The sequence below is a fragment of the Equus asinus genome, chromosome 7, assembly GCF_041296235.1.
Source record: "Equus asinus isolate D_3611 breed Donkey chromosome 7, EquAss-T2T_v2, whole genome shotgun sequence".
Classification (NCBI taxonomy): domain Eukaryota; kingdom Metazoa; phylum Chordata; class Mammalia; order Perissodactyla; family Equidae; genus Equus; species Equus asinus.
Genome location: NC_091796.1, coordinates 55,971,302 through 55,991,230, shown reverse-complemented (window position 1 = coordinate 55,991,230; position 19,929 = coordinate 55,971,302). Strand labels below are relative to the sequence as shown.

Below are 19,929 nucleotides of genomic sequence, written 5' to 3'. Positions count from 1 at the left end.
AGCTTCCCTGCTCCCTGTTCCCCACTGCTGCAGGAGTCTGCTCTCCAGCTCTGGATAGTAGAGGCACAAGCAGACAAAGTAGGCCGCCATGCCATTGTGCATGGTGTGGGACACCCAGCCCTGTTTATGGTCATCTCTCCTGCCGGCCAACATAATAATAATGATAATAGCTGATCCTTACGGAGTACTTACTATGTGCCAGGCCCTACTCTAACATTTTATATCTAGTAAGGTGTTTAATCCTCACACCAATATTGTGAAGTAGGTACTGCTAGTATTCTCACTTTACAGACGCAGAACAAAGAGATTAAGTAACCTATCCAAGGGCACACAGTTAACAAGTGACGGAGTTGGGACTTAAATCCAGGAAGTTAGTCCCACGGTTGAAGGGCCAAACCACTACACTGAACAGAAGGGTGCCTGATTCCTAGACACTCGTCCAGTTATATCTGGCTCCAAGTCACGAGAAGGCACCTGTCTGAGGCCATTTCAAGAACTTTGTAAGCTCCAGGCTTGTTTCAAATTAAAGGTCTCATTGCACATTATATTAAACACTAAAATACACCCACATCCACATTAAAGACTATATATGTGTTTGTATTTTTGCTGTAATACATTCAGAAGGATTTCAAAAAGAGTAATTTTGTTCTTGAAATGATTTAGTTTTGAATAATGTTTATTTTATATTTTACTCTGATTTCTTGGCAATCATTGAGCATACGCAGGAGTTAGATCAAAGTAAGAAAAATATTTTCAAATGCAAAAGTATTTTTATGAATACTCAATTTTACAATGAAGAAATTTGCTACATTTTACAGAGTGTTATTGAAACATATTAACTTCAATTTTGCAGTTTTCCTTTTTGCATTTTGGAATTAAAAATTTTTGTTGTAAAATAAACACAGGCACAGAAAACCACACAGACCAAATGTATGTATTTATAAATTATTATAAGGCAAACCCACTTGTAACCCCACCCAGGTCGAGAAATGCAACTTTGCAAGCTGCTCCAGACGACCCCACCCATGTGACCATCCCAATCACAACGTCACCCTGCCCCCAAAAGGAACCACTATCCTCACATTCTTGTGTGTGAGGAAGATTGTTGCTGAGCTGACATCTGTGTGAATCTTCCTCTATTTTATGTGGGATGCTGCCACAGCATTTCTACTATGTTTCTTTGTAGTTTTATTACCCAAGTAGACAACATAGTTTGGTCTTTCCCATTTTTTATATGCCTTTTGAATTTGTTTCAATTTAAGAGCCCCCTTTTCCATCCTTCTCTTTCCCTACATTTATCTGGTGAAGACCTGTAGAGTTTGCCCTATGAAATTCCCACGGTCTGGATTTGGCTGACAGCACACTCATGGCACAGTTTAACACGTTCCATTCTGCTCAGTATGTCATGCAAATTGTCAACTTGATCAGAGGCTTGATCAGACTCTTCCCTTTGGCAAGGCTGTAGGTGGTGTGTTCTTTCCTCAGTCAGAACGTGCCTAATGCCTGGTGTGTGATGCTAGAAGTTATCACTGCTCAGTGCCTACACCGCTTAATTCAACGGGAGTTACAGAGTAGATACATTCTCATTATATCCAGTCTTTTTCACCTATTCAGTTGGAATACTTCCACAAAGCATTCCATGATCAACTCTTAAGTAACCCAGTGTACAGTCCATATAAGAAAGGCAGGATAAAGTTTTATTTTTTCCCTTTATTTTTTGGTTTGCTGATTGTATACTAACAGTGCAGTTCAACAATTAGGGGTTTTTTGGTATTAATATGAACTCCTTGGATTTAAACATATGGATTAATTCATTAAAATTATCTTTATTGACATTCAAATATCCCAATCTTTGACCTGTGGGAGGCTTTTCAAGTTGGCTTTGTCTTTTTTTAATTTTTGAGGAAGATTAGCCCTGAGCTAACATCTGCTGCCAATGCTCCTCTTTTTGCTGAGGAAGACTGGCCCTGAGCTAACATCCGTGCCCATCTTCCTCTACTTTATATGTGGGACACCTGACACAGCATGATTTGACAAGCAGTGCATATGTCCACAACCGGGATCTGAACCAGTGAATCCTGGGCTGCCGAAGCAGAACATGCGAACTTAACCACTGCACCACCAGGCTGGCCCCTAGTAATAGATACCACCCTAGCAATCTTGGATAGGCCTTTTCAGTGACAGAGCTGTTACCAAACCAGGTTCTTTTTGCCTGTCGCATGAAATGCCAATCACTGAGATGATGAGTTTGCAGCAGAGAAAGGGTTTATTCACAAGACAGCCAAGTGAGGAGATGGGAGAACAAATCTCAGATCTACCTCCCCAAAAATGAAGATTAGGGATGTTTATGGGGTAGTGTGGCAAGGTGGTCTGAAGTGTGGGGCTAGGTGTTGGAAGCAAGGGGGAGAGAGGTAATTGATGATCTGTGCAAGCATAGTCAGGCTTCATGGCTCTTCATAGGATGCATGTCCTCAAAATGGTGGCCTTAGCCTGATCTCAAGGTGGAGTTTTTAGACCCCTGACATGAGGAGTTTACCTAAGACACCTGCCCTATTAGTGGAATCCCAGTTAGTGGATTGGTGGTCTCGAATGGCCTGAACCAGATAGTGGTTGACTCTTAGTTCCTGAAAAACAACTCAAGCATCTGTTACCATGGCGACCCAAGCATCAGGGATGTTATCTATGAGGAACCTACTGGGAGTCAGATAATATATTGCCTAAGAAGCACATTTAACAATGGGCAGGCGAACGACTAAAAGCTACAATTAATAACTGCCTAAAAAACTTTAGTTACTAGCTACCTAATCATTAATGGCTAACTGTCCACTGGTTTCAGAGTCGGGAAACAAGCAAATACACACACACACACACACACACCCCAAAATACCTCATGAGTTAACAGAGAGACTTCCAAATGAATATTCCGGGGTTTTTGTCTAACCTCTTAATATTACATGTATGTTCAGTGGTGTGTTGGTAAATCCTTAACAATCTAATATCTGAAGGCCTGATTTGTAGTACTTGCAAATATAGTGCAGGAAAAAAACTTTTCCTCTACTCTCTTAAGTTCAGTACTTGGGGCCTACAAATTAAAGCCACAAAAGTCAGATTACAAGAGAAAAGGTTTATTTTGCATGCATACAGAGGCTTCCCAGAAAAGAAATAAAAACTCAGAGAAGCAGTTAGGCCTGGGGGTTTAGATACCATTTGAACAAAGCGTGATAAATTGTGGAGAAGAGATTAGATGAAGAAAAGGGGGATTTGGTAAACTGTGGGAAGGTGACTAGGAAATGTATGGTAAAAAAGGGTTGTTTAGTAATGTTTGTCAGGCAGTCTCAAGTCACCTCAGCTGATAAGAGCTGTCTCGTGGTCCTCTTCCTGCTATGAAAGAAGGGGGCACCTTTATCAACGGAAGGGAAGCTTATGCCTGCTTTCAGGCAGACGGGGGAAGGTAGAGAGCTCCTGCTGTGTTTGGCACTTCCTAGTTGCCTTCAGATCAAAATAATCCTTATGCCAAAGTGACAAATTTTGGGGTGACACATCCTGATCTCCTTTGTTTCCCCTGCCTGAATCTTTACAGGAACTTTCACATATCAAAGGCCAAGTTGGTAGCTGTGGAGAGAGATTTACGCTAGAAGTTGCAGGGCAAGAGATCTGCAAAGGGGGAAGAACATCAACCGAAACAAGAATAAATCAGCAGGAAAGAACAAATCTTAGCAGATGCCCCCTCTCCCGTGAAATCAGCCCCAGTCTCTGGGTCCTGGGAGTAAGTCAGTCCATTAAACAGCTGTGTCTCATTCCAGGAGGCAGCGGTGCAGGAGGGAAGAAGGTACCCACCTAAGCTAGGCTTCTATATGGTGTGAGCAATCAGGCATTTAATGAGGGTCACTTCTATGAAAACAAACAAAAACCAAGAATTAATGATTAGAGCAGACCATGAACTTACTTTTTGAGTTCAGAGGCCAGTCAGTTGAGAAGACTTCTAGAGGTTGGGCTTGAAGCATCTTTAGATGGTGGAGTGAGGACAGCAGTGGCAAGCTGATGAATTTCCTGGTTTGCAGTTTAAATGTCTTTGGTGGTGGCATAGACATCAGTGTCACAGTCACGATTATTTCTTAAAGTAGAGCATTGAAGCATTCAGCCTCAGCTTGCAGGGAGGGCTTCTTTAGATGGTCCCAATAAGGATCTGGGCAGTCAGCTTTTAGTTTTTAGGGACACCAAGTCAGGAGGGTGAAAGAGAAATTGGAAATGTTAATTACAGAGAAAATGGATAAAATGACAGGATCCAGTTTATAAAGGAATGAAAATAGCTGAAAGACAATGAATACCTACAAGGGTGGGTTATAATTTTCTATTGAAACACAACATTTCTGTCCATAATAACCCCCATTTCTATCAAAGATAATCAAAGTAAAACTATTTTGGTTGCAAAATAAGTCTAGTCTCATTAAACTTAGCTTGATTATTTACATAAGCACAGCAAAAATAGTAATTGGCCCTATAGACCTTTTAAAGTTTGCTTTGCTAGAGCTTTTATAAGGAACCTCAGACTAGACTTTCAAAAGTTTCTGGAGGCTAGAAAGACAACCCAAGAACTCACCATTAGACTTTGCCTACAGTACCTATAGATTTGGGTAAGTCCTCTCTTCTTGAGGTCCCCAAAATATCCGAAGGTTTCTCATCTGCCAGGAAGTGACCTTCCTTACTCACCTGTAAGACTAGGAACCATACAAACCAGGTTCCAGGCTGGTTTTTCCAAAGGGCTCTGTAAACGTTGGCTCCATAAAGTCAACCTTAGTTCCTTAAAGCTGTCTGGTCATATCTGATGCACGTCATTCTCAAATACAACGTTCCAGTCAAAGCCTTTGTAATATAACCACTGTTTCCAACTGCGTCCTGTTATAAGGAGAATAGACTTACCAAACTTATGCAAATAACTATATTGCATAAAATAAGAATATACCGTAAGAGTTTCCAAATTCTGGAGGTGTGAGCTAGGGAGAAAAATAAATGTTTTGTTTCTCTTTATAAAAGTATAATCTACAAATTCCTATAAGTTATAGACAGCTTAAGAGAAAAAGTTTTCTTGAATCTGGAAAATAAAACATTAAAGAACCAGTAATATCCTGAGAAAAATAGTGAAAGAAATAATCAATTTCTGATGATTTTTCATCAGTTCATTCAGTTCCGTATAAACAATTCTTGTTCTGCTTGATCTTGGGTTAGCAGTCTCATGAGCCCATCAACTTCTCAGCTAAAGTTCTGGAAATTCTTTTTTGTTTTTTAAGGTGAAGTACTTTGGCCTGTAGCTGATTGCAAGAGCCTTCAGGAAAGCATAAGAATAAAATGATAACTGTCTGTGAATGACAAAAGACTTAAAGTGGCCATGGTTGAAGATCTGATGAGAGTTCATTTTAACTCAACTGACAAGGAAATTTTGTTGCTTCTGTGACATCCAACATTTTAAGATAATAAGTAGAATTATGACTGATAACATTATACCAGGACACGTCATGAACGGCAAGGTAATTTACAAACTTCTAGGAGCTTCATGCAACTTCTGCAATATTTGTATTAATAATGTATACCTATACAAACATAATCTAAAGAAGGTTTAGTGTCACTTCTTATCTGACAGTGTTTCCCATGCAATTAGGCATATCAAATAGACCTAATTACTTTAACATTTCTCTTTTTACAAGTTGAGAGAACAAATCCTTTAAGATTTTCCAGGGGCCCTCTGGGAAGTTGTCAAAGATGTCAAAATGTTTGAACATTCATTTAAATAAGATCACAGGCCACTGTGAAACACTGCTTAGCTATCCATTTAACCAAAGTGACAATAAAATATTTCAAAGGTAACTATAGGTGGTGACATGGTTGTGAAAAATAAAACAAACAACTTAGCTTTTTCAATGTTGAGAAGACTTGATTTTCCTTTTTTTAGTACTCAAAGACATGATAAAGACAACAGGATGCACAGCAAATTAATCTGGTAAAACACAGTCTTTGTCTCCTAGTCAGATTAGTCAAAAGTAAAGAAAAACCTTTTACAATCTTTTATTAAGGACAGACCAATAATCCAAGAAATCTTTGTCCTTTTAACTAAACTCTAGTTTTAAAATTACTTTAGGACCAAAAAAAGGTAGTAGGTAATTATGACCTGTCCGTCATACATCAGTCTTCTGTAGCAGATTAGCAAATCTATGAACACAACATGTAGTGTAAGTGTCCAACATTAAGCTTTTGATTGCCAAGGTATCCACTTCAAAAACATCCATCTCCAATAAACACACTGCCCGCTACCCAACTAGGTAGAGCCACACTGCCCTACCCCATTTAGAAAGCTCTCGTCGACCTAGATAACTGACCATTTGACTGACCGCTTGTTTTTCCCTTCCTGCACCTTAATTATCACTCTTATGTTTAAAATTCACCAATAAAGACTGAACCTGCAAAACCTTAGGCACTCCACCCTCAACTTGAATAAATCAGAACCTCAGTTCTGCATGTGCTCTCTTTCTCTTTCAGCTGCGACTTCACCGTGTGGCCCCAGGTGTGCTGTGTATCCTCCGTGATCTGTGAGTAATAAGCCTTGTTTTTTCAAAGTTCCCTGATGGTTGTTGCTGAGGTGCATCATGCAATCATAACAAGAACCTCAAGGGCTGGTGTAGCCACAACATTGGCTCTGGTCAGGGAGATGTATGTGGGGGCTGCCACAAGTGGCTGGGCCCAGGCGAGGGCCTCTGCGTTCCTAGCCCACAGCATCACTATCAATAGGCTGAGACCTACCCCAAACACACCATTTCATGTTTTTTAGAGGCATATATTTCCTTATAGTGCAAATTTATCTTTAGTTTCTCTGTAAAAATAAGAAGCCAAAAGTAGACAAAATTAACCCTTAGTATTTAACATTTCAGTATTTGATCTTATTTAGAAATGATCTAGATGTTCAACGAATATCTATCATTTAACTTAACCTGGTATAACTTTAAGGTTTAAAGTTACCCAAAGATTTTGGAAGCTATTTTTAAGCAGACATATTATAAAACATAATTATCATCTAAAAGTTCATTGCATAAACTTTTACTCCACTTAAATTTATTCAATTCACACGTTCCTAACAATTATGTTTGGATTGCTCATGAAAATTTTGAGACATTAGAAAGCTAGCTATTAAGTTATTTGTTGTTGTTGTTGACAAATTTTATAACGTATGCATGTTAGGCAAGTATCAAAAATCACAGAAGAATTTAAAAGTCAAACACATGACTTTTCCTTTTTTTTTAACTGCTGTGCTTGACATACATCAAGCAATTAATTTTATTGTACATTTTGTTTTTAGGATAAATAGTAATTTTAGAATCTTGTTAAAAGATAAACTGGGGCATATAAAAAATTTTAAGAGTTTATTTGAGCAAAAATCGATTTGAATTGGGCAGGGCCAAACCAGAAGTGGTTAGAAGAGCTCCATGGCCAGGACCTGCAGAAAGACTGTTAGAGAGAAGATGCAGACGCCAAGCAAGGAAATCACTGATTGGTTTAACGCCTGGCTGGCTGCTTGTGATGGGTTGTCCTTAGGTTTCCATTTTGCCACCTTGAGGCATTTACAGGCTTAGGTTTTGGTTTGCTTATGTAGGCTGCCGAGAGCCTTAGCGCCACCTCAGTCTAACGGCCTCCTTGTTTAATTAACTTAACAATCTTAAACATCTAGAAAACATAGCATAAGCTTGTTGGACTAACAAACCCAGGTAGAATAAAAATTGTATGTCTGCACTGTATTAAATGTTGACAATTCTGAAGACATACCTGTTTTTATTAAACCAGCAATATTGAATGAGCCTTATTTACCCAAGATTATCCCAGATCATGTGAACTTGAAAACTACTTGGAGGGCCCGCCCGGTGGCACAGGGTTAAGTTTGCACGTTCCACTTTGGTGGCCCGGGGTTTGCAGGTTCGGATCCCGGGTGCGGACATGGCACCACTCATCAAGCCCTGCTGTGGTAGGCGTCCCACATATAAAGTGGAGGAAGATGGGCATGGATGTTAGCTCAGGGCCAGTCTTCCTCAGCAAAAAGAGGTGGATTGGCAGTAGTTAGCTCAGGGCTAATCTTCCTCAAAAAAAAAAAAAGAAAAAGAAAGAAAAAAGAAAAGTACTTGGATTAGTTCCTATTTTTCTAAGAGTTTTAGGAATATCTAATTTACATGTGTTTATTTTTTTCTAAGCCAATTAAAATAGATCTATTTTATGGGATTTTATGAGTTAATTTTGACAATGCCATCTGGAGGTAAAAAATACCACATGTACATAATGTACAGGCACAGACATATACAAACACACAGACAGATACAAACAGAAATAGCTTTCATCCTAAAATTTTAGCCTGAGTCAGGCAAACATAGTAATTCAAAACTCACTAGTTTATATAACATAAGTTGGATCCAAACTGTTTTTGGCAGATGAAACAGGCTGAGGTTATCTGCTGATTGAAGGCTAAAGCTTTTTACCAATATTTGTGGAGAAGGTTTTTAAGATTTTCATTTGCCATGATAATGTAATGTTATGCAGGTCGTGTACTATATTTTGGGCGAGAGACCTTTTGGAAATACCAACTGGCTGTCTATTTTTAGAGCTCAGATGAATGGATAAAATATCCAGTTTGTTCCCTTCAGTCTGGGAGTCAAGAGCCTTGGAAGTTTGCATTTCAAAGAGTTGGTTTTCAGGTCCTTGGGAAGAACGTTCCTATTAGTAGAGGTTCAGGGCAATTATTATTTAAGTTTTTCCCCTTTTTTATTTTCCTTAAGTGCAGAACAGTTCCGTTTCTAATGCTGTGAACTTTTACAGTTCCCACAAGTCTCTTGAGATGAATAGGGGAGATTTGAGAGTTGGTAAGAAGGATGGGTGGGCTTTGAATTACTTTCTGAGCCACATTTTCTGCTTTTGTAAAGACTCAATTAGTAAGACAGGGACATTTGTTTTTAATTCCTCAAAGAATTGGGTCACCTCAGTGATAACATCAAGGGGCTGACCCACTCATCCATTTACATTATCTTGAATTTGCTTCTTTATATCAGGGAGGTTTTCAACTAAGGTGGCTATCTAAAGAGTCCTAGATTCTAGATTAGAGCTGTATGCTTTTGGAATGTTTCTTTATGAGTCTTTCCACAAAGGTTTGAGCATGTTCTTTTCCCTCTGAGTACATAATTCCATTTTAGGCCAGTTATTCATAGGAGGGAAGGCCTTAAAAATTGGATAGGACGCCAAGCATAAATCAGGCCCTGAATATTGGCCTCCATTTGGGCTAATTTCTGACCGTAGAGCTCTTTTTTAAAAATCCTGTCAAATATCTTATTATCAGGTTTAGGCTGGGACAAACAGTTAGTGTTCCTGACCCTTTCCCTTTTTTTCTTATTCTCTTTCCAAAAGTCTGCCTATTATAAATGTGACTCAAAACCAATATCAATAAACCTTTTTCTAGCTTAACCATGGATGCAAGAGGCATCTCCAAAGAGAGTGCAAAAGATGCAGCCACACGATCCAGAGTCACTCCCACAGACAGCCGCAGAAGACAGATGTCAATGAACACCCTGAGAGCTGGCAACAATCAATGAGATGGCAGCCACAATATTTCTGTTCAGCTAACTACAAATTTTGGGGTCCCCCAACCTGATAGTTGGCTGCCTATAGATGCAGCCCTGACAACCCGGTGCCCCCGGCAGGCAGAAAGTCAAATCAAGCTTTCAGACATAAAATGAGGCAAACAGGAAAGCAATGGCTGTCCCTGGGAAAGAAAGAATCAATGACCCATGAGTACTCAAGACCAAGAGTCACCCAAGAGTAATACCCAAAGAAGTAGATCCTTCCAGTGTTTTCTCCTGGACGAGGAGCGCTCTTACTGCCCTCATCTGATCAGACTCCAAGCAAAATTCCGAGAGGCTGACTTGGTAAGATTTTTCACTTTTGGCAAGCTTTGTCCAGCATCCTGAGTTCTCAGCTACGAAATGATTGGGGTGTCCCAGCTGTCCTTTTGTGGTCACCAGAACTCCAGAGGGGGAAGAATCCCACCTTTTCCTCTACTCTCTGAGGTTCAGTGGCTGAGGCCTGTGAAGCCACAAAAGACAGATTCACAGGAGACAAGGTTTATTTTGCCTGCATACAGAGGCTTCCCAGAAAGCAAGTGAAAACCTAGAGAAGCGGGTAGGCCCCAGGGGCTTATAGACCATTTTTATAAAGGGTGATAAGTTGTGGAGAAGAGACCAGACAAAGGAAAAGAGGGCTTTGGTAGCTGTGGGAAGGTGACTAGGAAATGTGTGGTAAACAAGGGTTGTTTAGTAAGGTTTGTCAGGCAGTCTCAAGACATCTCAGGCAGTTAAGAGTTGCCTCTAGTTCTCCTCCTGGTACAGGAGAGGGGGCCACCTTTTCAAATGGAAATTTCCTTTACAAATGGAAGGGAAATTTATGCTCTGCTCTTAGGCAGATGGGGGAGGGCAGAGAGCTCCTGCTGTGTCTGCTGTTTCTCAGTTGCTTTCAGATCAAAATAATCCTCAAGCCAAAGTGGCATATTTTGGAATGGCATATTCTGATCCCCTTCACAAATTTCCATGGTGTATATACCCCCACATGGCTGATTTCAAGTGACGTTCCCAGTGTGACATCACTGCGTGTGGAGTTGGGAAGAGGTGTACACAGTGGCTTTCCTGAGCTGGCCTGAGCCGGCTCCAGCACACCGCTGTCTGTATTTCCTTTCTTCCACACCAAGAGTCCTGGTGTCAGTACACAGGGACTGACAAAATTAGAATGTGCCCTAGCTGTTAATTTGCTTTATCCCCTGTTATACATGCAACAGTGTTAGAATAACACTACTACAACAATATTGCTGCCAGGTTGCTTACTGAAAACAGGAATTTGTTTTTGCTTTGTGCTCTCCATTCTTCTCCCATTAAAAAAAAAAAAGTTGCACTACATCTATTTTGTCAGAGTGTATGGCTATTCCATACCATACTCTTAATCCTATCTTGGTCTTAGTTCAAAAGAAACTGTATCTCTGATGTTCACCACTGGTTTTTATATCACCGTCTCTCCCTAGTCATTTTGATTGAAGCTTGTTTTCTAGAAGAAATCATGGGAGCTAACTTTTCTCAATTCCTGCATGTTGATAACAGTTGTCATTGACTTCTAAACTTGAAATTCACTTTTGCTGCTTGTAAAATCCTTGGGTCACATTTCCTTTCCTTATGAAATCTTAAGTATGTGTACTGTTTTCTTCTGCCATAAAAATCATGCTGTCAAAGTCTGGCAATAATCAAATTCTATTCCCTTAGAAGTCACTTGCTCTTTTTGCCTAGATGCCCAAAGATATTTTCTTTTCACTTTTTAAAAAAATCCAATAATTTTCCTAGAATATGCCTTGGGGCTGAGCATTCTGAAGTGATATTCTCAGGTACATAGGGGTGTTCTTTCAATATGTTTCAAATATGAACATTTTTTATTTCAGGAAAGCTTTCTTGAATTATAGGTTTGATAAATAAATAAAAAGCAATAGGATATATTGGAGTATATGAGGAAGGCATTTGGTCTAAAACTAATTTGGTCTGACCTTGTTTTTCCCAAAGGGGCTGATGTGGCCTGTTGAGCATGCATTGTACTTCTGCTTTAAGCGTTTACTATGTCCCAAAGCCAAGAATGGTGCCTTTAAAGATAGGGATGCAACTCCCCTCATATCGGCATTTCTTTAAGGATAAGCATCTCTTCCTGGAAACTAAGGATTAATTACTGACCTGCTATGCTCACCTTGTGACCACTCACCTGCTGACCACTGACCTGCTGTGCCAGCTAAGCACCTCGTGACAGTGGCAAAAGAGATATTTCTGTCATATGTGATGCACGCTCTTTGTTCCAAGACAGTATGTAACCACTCTGTACATCCCACTTCTTTGGTTCCTTTCTTGAGGAAGGAAGGCCCTGGGCTATAGTCCTCAAACTTGGCTCATAATGAACTCACCCCAATTCTGATTTATAAATTGATTATGGATTATTTGCTTTGACGAGTTTTAGAATTGTTCCTCCATATTGCTTTCCATCTTCAGGGACTCCTGTTATCCATTGGATATTTTTGCCTATCCTTGATATTTGCCATATCCTCTTAAACTCATTTTATCATTCATTTCTTTCTGATTTTTAAAAATCTCTCCCTCTTCTTAAAGTGTTGTTGGTTACATTTATTTCCTCTTTTGTTCCGTTTGTCTTCATTTCTTAATTTTTTTTCATTTACTTCTAATTCTTTTCCAAGTTGTCACTTCGTTTCTGAGTTTTCCTAATTGAGATTTATGTTGTTCACACATATCTTCCATCATTCTCTTAATGTCTTTAGCTTGTTTTGAAATAATAGGTTGTAGTTTTGGTCTGTCTTGTGGGCATGTCTTTGTGGCCTACTTTTATTGTCTGTGGGACTGTCATTCCACTTCTTGTCCTGTTTTTTTCTGATAGCTTTGTATGGCATTTGACCTTACTTCTTTTCTAACGCTTATTCCTATGTGGATTTACTTTTCCTGAACATCACAAAGGAGCAGAGTTCAGGATAGCCTTTGCCACTTCACGTAGTAACATCTTCTGTTTTCATTAGTGGGCTAAAATATGGAAGCTTGCCTTCTGAACCTTCCCCTTTCCCACTTTTATATGCACTTTATCTTCCTACATTTCTCTTGTCCATATCAACAAAATTCTTATTCTGTCTTGGGAGTTTCCCTTCATGTGGGGTATCGTCCCAGAAGGAAGGACTGCTCTAGCCCTTCAGGTCCATCCGGGGCCCCTTGCACTAACTCGCTATTGGATGGGGAAAAATTCTGCCTGTTTTCAGCTGCTGTTCTCTCCAGGCTTTCCTGGGGAAACTTGCTGCTATTTTGAGGTTCCCTGCCTTCAGGTGCATCAGAAGCTTTATTGTTCCCTTGTTTCTGCCTGCACCCAGGCTGATAGCAGCAGGTCTTGCAGCTGTCTGTGGGTCATCCTCACTCCCTGTGCATTTTGGGTTTTGTGGGGATACCTTGTCAATCAGTATTGTCCCAAGCACGGCCCATGGGTTTTGGTTTTGCTATCTAGTTACTCAGTCCACAATGGATAAATGTCCCCTGGTCAATCTTTAAAAAAAAAAAAGAAAATTTTAATGAGTTAATCACAATAATTTGTGCTACAGACTCTGACTTGAAATAAACACATTAGTGCAGAAAAAATCAAAGTAACCCTCTCAAGAAAGCCCTAGCAACCAAGCTGATTAAAAGTAATTACCCTTAGAGTGACATCAGCAACATGGCAGAGTGAGCTCGCCGGAGACTCTTATCTGCTCCAAATTACAAACAAAAGGAACAACTGCATTCCAACCAAAAAAATCCTAATAACACAGAAATCGTCAGAGACCCACAGCAGCCAAATGAGGGAGGGCGCAGAGATTGGAGCTGCCCTCAGAGGAGCTGGCATGGGGTGAGAGAGAACTTTGCTCCCTCCCCTAGAGACTGGGATCGCTGCAGCGGGTGAGGGAAGGAGTGGGAGAGGGGCCGTGCATCAGGGGGATCGTCCAGGACTCCCACCACCCATGCACGCAAACCCTCTAACAGGGGAAGGCTTTCCCGTTGGGGGACCCCATCAAGCCAAGGTCCCAGGAAACCAGAGAGCGAGAGCTGACAGGAATCGAGGTCTATGTGAGAGAAAGCACCCCTCCTTCTCCAACCCCACTGTGAGCTGCCATCACGGCTGAAGGCAGGGGACTCAGAACATGCAGCTCTCGACTCCCATCTAGTGGTGACAGGCTGTAACTGCAACTGAATAATAGCATCATGAGCAAAAACTGCTCCTGTACCATCCAGCAATTTATAAAAGCTCCAGTCCAAAAGGAAAACAATAAAAACACAGAAGTATGTCCTGAGGACTTGGAAATAGGTAAACTAAGTGACAAGGAGTTCAGAATAGCTATCATCAAAAAACTCAATGAGGTAAAGGGAAATATAGAGAAACAAGTCAACGAGTGCTGGAGTTACTTCACAAAAGAGATTGAAACTATAAAGAAGAACCAACCAGAAATACTACAGATGAAAAATACAATGGATCAGATAAAACAGAATACAGACTCCCTGAATGCCCGTGTAGACACCATAGAGGAGGAAATTAGCATGACCGAAGATAGACAGGTGGAATGGCTCCAGACAGAGGAAGAAAGAGAACTAAGAATTAAAAACACTGAAGAAAATCTCTGAGAAATAGCTGACTCAATGAGAAAATGCAACTTAAGAATCATCGGATTCTTTAAGTTGAGGGCATGGAAAATGAAAATGGAGCAGAAAGTGTGGTCAATGACATAATAGCAGAGAACTTCCCAAATCTAGGGATTGAGAGAGAAATGTGTGTGGAGGAAGTTTTCAGATCTCCTAGATTTGTCAATGTAAAAAGACCTCCTCCAAGGCATATAGTAGTAAAAATGGCAAAAATGAATGACAAAGAAAGAATACTCAGGGCAGCAAGACAGAAGAAAATAACCTACAAAGGAACCCCTATCAGACTTTCAGCAGATTTCTCTATAGAAACCTTACACGCTAGGAGAGATTGGAATGACATATTCAAAACTTTAAAGGATGAAAATCTTCAGCCAAGAAGACTCTATCCAGCAAAAATATCCTTCAGATATGAGGGAGAAATTAAATCTTTTCCAGACAAATAAAAGCTAAGGGACTTCATAGTCACAAGACAACCCCTACAAGAAATCCTCAAGAAGGCTCTCATACCTGAAAAAAGAAAAAAAAGGAGAAAGGAGTCACAAAATACAGAGTAGGGAGAAAAATAGATAGAACCAGAACAGGATAGCAAGTATTCAACTATAGCACTAGGATAAAAGGAAGGAAAATCACCAAAGCAAAGTCAATCTTATCACTCGAACCACAAACTCACAACACAAGTTGGAATAAGAGATGAAAATAATAATTTAGGAGGGGAGGAAGTAAGAGGTCACCGGAAAATGGACTATGGTATGCACGGGATTCTGAATACAAACTGCAGGGTAGCTATTAAACTAAAAAACAGAACAGACACACAAAACATAAATAAGGGAAAAGCTAAAAAATCCAGCATAAGAAAATGCAGAAGTCAATGGGTAGGCTAAAACACACAGGATGAGAAACAAAGGAAACACAGGGAAACTGGAAAATGAGTGACAGAATGACAGTATTAAGCCCTCATGCATCAATAATCACCCTCAATGTGAACGGATTGAACTCTCCAATATAAAGACACAGAGTGGCAAAATGGATTACAAAACAAGATTCAACAATTTGTTGCCTCCAGGAAACGCACCTCAGCTCCAAGGACAAACACAGGCTCAGAGTGAAGGGGTGGAAGACAATAGTCCAAGCTAATACCAAACAAAAGAAAGCAGGTGTCACAATACTTATATCAGACAAAACAGATTTCAAGTTAAGGCAGGTAAAGAGAGACATAGAGGGCCAATACATAATGATCAAAGGAACACTTCATCACGAAGAAATAACACTTATAAATATCTATGCACCCAACACAGGAGCACCAAAGTGCATAAAGCAACTATTAACATAGCTAAAAGAAGATACCAAAAATAACACAATAATAGTAGGGGACCTCAACACCCAATTCACATCAATGGACAGATCATCCAGGCAAAAATCCACAAGGAAACAGTGGAGCTAAACGAAAATCTAAAACAGTTGGACTTAATAGACATATATAGAACACTTCACCCCCAAACAGCAGAATACACATTCTTCTCAAGCACACATGGAACATTCTCAAGGATAGACCATATGTTGGGAAACAAGGCAAGCCTCTACAAATTTAAAAAATTGAAATAATAATACACATCTTCTCCAATCATAATGCTATAAAGCTAGAAATTAATTACAAGAAAAAAGTTGAGAAAGGCACAAGGATGTGGAGACTATACAATATGCTATTGAAGAAGCAATGGATCATTGAAGAAATTAAAGAAGAAATCAAAAAATACCTGGAGACAAATGAAAATGATAACATGCCATACCAACTCACATGGGATACAGCAAAAGCTGTATTAAGAGGGAAATTCATCGCAATACAGGCACATCCTAACAAACAAGAAAAATGCCAAATAAGCAATCTTAAACTACGTCTAACTGAATTAGAGAAAGAACAAACAAAGCCCAAAGTCAGCGGAAGGAGAGAAATGATAAAAATCAGAGCAGAAATAAATGCTATTGAAACAAAAAAGGCAGTAGAAAGGATCAATGAAACAAAGAGCTGATTCTTTGAGAAGATAAATAAAATTGACAAACCCCTAGCCAGACTTACAAAGAAAAAAAGAGAGAAAGCTCAAATAAACAAAATCAGAAATGAAAGAGGAGAAATTACAACAGGCTTCACAGAAATACAACAGATTATAAGAGAATACTATGAAAAACTATATGCCAACAGCGTGGATAACCTAGAGGAAATGGATAAATTCTTGGATTCCTACAATCTCCCAAAGCTTAGTCAAGAAGAAGCAGACAATTTGAACAGACCAATCACAAGGAAAGAGATTGAAACCGCAATTAAAACCATCCCAAAGAATAAAACCCCAGGACCAGATGGCTTCCCTGGGGAATTCTACCAAACTTTCAGAGAGGATTTAATACCTATCCTTTTCAAGGTATTCCAAAAAATTAGGGAGGATGGAACACTTCCTAACACATTCTACGAGGTCAACATCACACTGATACCAAAGCCTGACAAGGACAGCATGTAAAAGGAGAACTACAGGCCAATATCTCTGATGAACATAGATGCAAAAATTCTCAACAAAATTTTGGCAACCAGAATTCAGCAATTCATCAAAAGGATCATACATCATGATCAAATGGGATTCATGCCAGGGACACAGGGATGGTTCAACATTTGCAAATCAATCAACATGATACACCACATCAACAAACTGAGAAATAAAAACCACATGATCATCTCAATAGATGCAGAGAAAGCATTTGACAAGATCCAACAGCCATTTATGACAAAAAAATCTGAACAAAATGGGGATAGAAGGGAACCACCTCAACATAATAAAGGCCATATATGACAAACCCATGGCCAACATCATACTCAATGGGCAAAAACTGAGCGCCATCCCCCTGAAAACAGGAATGAGCCAAGGATGCCCTCTATCACCACTCTTATTTAACCTAGTACTGGAGGTTATGGCCAGAGCAGTTAGGCAAGAGAAAGGAATAAAAGGAATCCAAATAGGGAGCGAAGAAGTGAAACTCTTGCTGTTTGCAGATGACATGATCTTATATATAGAAAACCCCAAAGAATCCATTGGAAAACTTTTAGAAATAATCAACAACTACGGCAAAGTTGCAGGGTATAAGATCAATGTACATAAATCAGTAGCATTTCTATACTCTAATAATGAACTAACAGAAAAAGAGCTCAAGAGCACGATACCATTCACAATCGCAACAAAAAGAATAAAATACCTTGGGGTGAATTTAACTAAGGAAGTGAAAGACCTATAGGATGAAAACTACAAGGCTTTTCTGAAAGAAATGGATGACGACATAAAGAGATGGAAAGGCATTCCATGTACATGGATTGGAAGACTAAACATAGTTAAAATGTCCATTCTACCTAAAGCAATCTACACATTCAATGCCATCCCAATCAGAATCCCAATGACATTCTTTACAGAAATAGAACAAAGAATCCCAAAATTCATGTGGGGTAACAAAAGACCCAAAATTGCTAGAGCAATCCTGAGAAAAAAGAACAAAGCTGGAGGCATCACAATTCCTGACTTCAAAACATACTACAAAGCCACAGTAATCAAAACAGCACGGTACTGGTACAAAAACAGGCGCACAGATCAATGGAACAGAATTGAAAGCCCAGAAATAAAACCACACATCTATGGACACCTAATCTTCAACAAAGGATCTGAGGGCCTACAATGGAGAAAAGAATGTCTCTTCAACAAATGGTGCTGGGAAAATTGGACAGCTGCATGTAAAAGAATGAAAATTGGCCATTCTTTTTCACCATTCACAAAAATAAACTCAAAATGGATCAAAGACATAAAGGTAAGACCTGAAACTATAAGGCTTCTAGAAGAAAATGTAGGCAGTACACTCATTGACATCAGTATTAAAAGGATCTTTCGGACACCATGTCTTCTCAGACAAGGGAAACAATAGAAAGAATAAACAAATGGGACTTCATCAGATTAAAGAGCTTCTTCAAGGCAAAGGAAAACAGCATTGAGACAAAAACAACCCACTAACTGGGAAAAAATATTTGCAAGTCATACATCCGACAAAGGCTTAATATCCATAATATATAAAGAACTCTCACAACTCAACAACAAAAAATCACACAACCCGATCAAAAAATGGGCAGGAGACATGAACAGACATTTCTCCAAAGAAGATATACGGATGGCCAATAGGCACATGAAAAGATGCTCATCATCGCTGATCATCAGGGAAATGCAAATCAAAACTACACTAAGATATCACCTCACACCCATTAGAATGACAAAAATAACCAAAACAAATAGTAACAAATGCTGAAGAGGCTGTGGAGAAAAAGGAACCCTCATACACTGTTTGTGGGAATGCAGACTGGTGGAGTCACTATGGAAAACAGTATGGAGATCCTCAAAAAATTAAAAATAGAACTACCATACGATCCAGCTATCCCAGTACTGGGTATCTATCCAAAGAGCTTGATATCAGGAATTCCAAAAGTCCCATGCACCCCTATGTTCACTGCAGCATTATTTACAATAGCCAAGACGTGGCAGCAACCTAAGCGCCCATCAACTGATGATTGGATAAAGAAGATGTAGTATATATATACAATGGAATACTACTCAGTCGTAAAAAAAAAAAAAAAGAACAAAATCGTCCCATTTGCAACAACATGAATGGACCTTGAGGGAATTATGTTAAGTGAAATAAGCCAGATAGAGAAGGACAATCTCTGTATGACTCCACTCATAGGAGGAATTTTAAAATGCAGACAAAGAGAACAGATTATTGGCTACTGGGGGAAATGCAGGGTAGAGGGTGAGTACAAAGGGTGAAGGGGTGCACCTACAACAGGACTAACAAACAATAACGTACAACTGAAATTTCACAAGATTGTAACCTATCATTAACTCAATAAAAAATTTTTTAAAAAGTAATTATCCTTAGAAGTAATTAAGGTTCCCTGAACCAGAATCTCTGACAACTACTTAACATGTCTTAATGTTTTCAACTCATCCAATACATTTTTATTGAAAATCAGTTATGTGTTTTGTATTCTACTAATTGCTATTCTTTCTCAGCTTTTTTCTTGTAATTAATTTCTAGCCTTACAGCACTATGATCGGAGAAGATGCTTGTTATTATTTCAATTTTTTTAAATTTGTAGTGGCTTGCCTTGTTTCCCAACATATGGTCTATCCTAGAGAATGTTCCATGTGCACTTGAGAAGAATGTGTATTCAGCTCTTTCAGGGTGGAGTGATCTATATATGTCTATTAAGTCCAATTGCTTTAGTTTTTCATTCAGCTCCACTATTTCCTTGTTGATTTTCTGTCTGGATGATCTGTCCACTGATGTGAGTGGGGTGTTGAGGTCCCCTACTATTATTGTGTTGTTTTTAACATCTCTCTTTAGGTCTGTTAATAGTTGCTTTATGAATCTTGGTGCTCCTGTGTTGGGTGCATAGATATTTATAAGCGTTATTTCTTCTTGATGAAGTGTCCCTTTGATCATTATATATTGTCCCTCTGTGTCTCTCTTTACCTGTCTTATTTTGAAATCCACTTGGTCTGATATGAGAATTGCAACACCGGCCTCTTTTTCCTTGCTATTTGCTTGAAGTATTGTCCTCCACCCCTTCACCCTGAGTCTGTGTTTG

At 39.3% G+C, this 19,929-nt stretch overlaps 1 protein-coding gene across 5 annotated transcripts in view; it reads left to right on the top strand.

Annotated features, from left to right (window-relative positions):
- The window catches only part of MPPE1 (metallophosphoesterase 1), a 69,809-nt gene that overhangs the window by 12,502 nt on the left and 37,378 nt on the right, over positions 1 to 19,929 (top strand). For all 5 annotated transcript variants that reach the window (XM_070513440.1, XM_044773509.2, XM_070513456.1 and 2 more), the window contains exons 2-4: positions 5,289 to 5,525; positions 6,532 to 6,581; positions 9,482 to 9,947. The gene's annotated coding sequence lies outside the window, so the exon portion shown is untranslated. The remainder of the gene's footprint in view (positions 1 to 5,288; positions 5,526 to 6,531; positions 6,582 to 9,481; positions 9,948 to 19,929) is intronic.